We start from the raw sequence: 1,883 nt of genomic DNA, 5'->3' as shown, positions 1-1,883 counted from the left end.
TTTCTACTTCCTTTCTTTTCAGTCTGTACTAGGCTGTCTTTTTTTTCCATTCCCACCTGGTTCTAAGGTTACTCCGTACTTACCCATCTATGTCCCAACTTAAAACTGCATACCGATTCTGAACCCACAGCACTGAAACTGATCCCTTCTCGAGGTACTTCCACCCCACCCTGATGTCAATTGACAGAATAACATGGACATAAGCAAAATGGGCTGCTTTGGTTGAGGATTCTCAGACCCTCAGAGGATGAGGCTCATTTTGTAATGTTTGCCATTACTTAGAGTAATGGGGTACTCCAAAGATACATGACTTAAGCAAGGCCTCTGCATCAGGAATATCCCAGTTCTAATCCTAGCTCTGACATTAGCTCTTTGTGGCCTTAATAGGAAAGTTATATAACCTTTCTGCCTCACTGACCTCATTTGTAACATTGTGACCATGCTTAACTGTCTTTCTCCCATCACAGAGGTGCCTGTTAATAGGCCAGATCCTCAATGTGTATAAATTTGGCATAACTCCTCCATTGACTTGAACAGAGCTAGTCTGACTCTCATCAGCTGAGAATCCAGCCCAACCTTTGCAAAGTACTCTGAAGATGAAGTGCTGCCTAAGAGCTAATTACTACTACTGTTGATCTTTGATACAGGATTGAGCAAGCCTATTGATGTTGCTCTGTAAGTGATTACACCCTTAGCCACAAGGAATGTGTATTTGGTTCTATTGGCTATTACCCCCTGACCTTTAGTTATCATTTGTTTATCCTCTGAACTTGCTGTTGCATTATGAATCTTCACTACAAATCCAGACAGCTAGCTATAGTTGAGGAGCATACAGTGGAGATCAGGATGGGCTGAAAAAATGGCATCTGTAATTCCACCAGTCCTAGGTTAGCGGTGTGTCAAGCCAGTCCACCACTGTAAATTAGAGCAATCTGAGGCTGTATTATCTTTTTCACCAACCCTTCCACAGCCTCGAGGAGTCCTGGTCATTGCCATGGGGAAGGGGAGGCTGCTAGGGAATAGTGGTGTACTACAAGGGGCAGCGTAAAGACATGGAGCCTCAGCAATCTTCTGAGTATGTGGGCATTTTTGTAACTGCAACGTATGTTGGCAATTTTCCTGGGGAAAGGAAAGTTTTTAGGGAATTAGCTGCCATATCTACAGGCTCAGAAGATATATATTTAGTAGAAGCCAAAGTATTGTCAGAACTCACAAAAACTGTATTTTCTGTTTGAGTCCCCTTTTCAAGTCTTGCAGATAAAACCAAAATGTTACCAGGAGCTTTGTCATCTGTTAGACCTGTCTTGGAGACAAAGCAGTCAGCCACACCTAACTCTGTTTTAGCCTTCAGTGCAAGCTTTTCTATTCCTCTGCAACCCCCAAATGTTAAAAAGTAACAAAAATGATAGTTATCAGGTGGACTGGTACTTTAGGGTCCCCTCCCTTAGTCTCAGGGGGACCACATAGCACACCTGCCCTGTTACATCCTTCCACTGCTGCTCAGGGAAGTATTTGTCTCTCATAGCTCCTCTCATACACATGCATCCGTATTTATATCTTCCAGCTGTGAATCAGAGCCAATCATCATTTGCTGCTTAGCTATATCAGCTGGTTCTCAACAGCTGCCTGCTGGGCTTCTCCTTAGGCCAGGGCTTCCTGCTCTCTCGCTCCTCAAGCCCTTAAATGGGCAGATTGCCCTGCTGCAGGCTCTTGTTGGTTCTAGAAAGGAAGCTGGGGCCAACACCCATCCAGTGCCTGTATGAGACCTTACTTTTTAGTTTTTGTATAACAGTCATGTCTAGAAGCACTAATGTCCTGTCCCTTTCACCACACTTCTGCCTCATCTTAAGAATATTAGAATCCAACACAAAACAGCATTTTGG

General features: G+C 43.8%; 1 long non-coding RNA gene across 1 annotated transcript; it reads right to left on the bottom strand.

Annotated features, from left to right (window-relative positions):
- Positions 1 to 229: 229 nt before the first annotated feature.
- On the bottom strand, positions 230 to 1,508 carry LOC137154222 (uncharacterized). Its single transcript, XR_010920165.1, has 2 exons — positions 1,214 to 1,508; positions 230 to 1,119 (listed from the first exon to the last, which is right to left on the bottom strand). It is a non-coding gene; the product is annotated as an uncharacterized lncRNA (long non-coding RNA).
- Positions 1,509 to 1,883: the final 375 nt, after the last annotated feature.

The sequence above is a fragment of the Emydura macquarii genome, unplaced genomic scaffold (genome assembly GCF_026122565.2).
Source record: "Emydura macquarii macquarii isolate MOO-44397 ecotype Brisbane River unplaced genomic scaffold, CSIRO-AGI_Emac_v2 contig_1253, whole genome shotgun sequence".
NCBI classification, from domain to species: domain Eukaryota; kingdom Metazoa; phylum Chordata; order Testudines; family Chelidae; genus Emydura; species Emydura macquarii.
The sequence above is the reverse complement of the archived record's forward strand: the minus strand, read 5'-3'. Positions and strand labels throughout refer to the sequence as shown.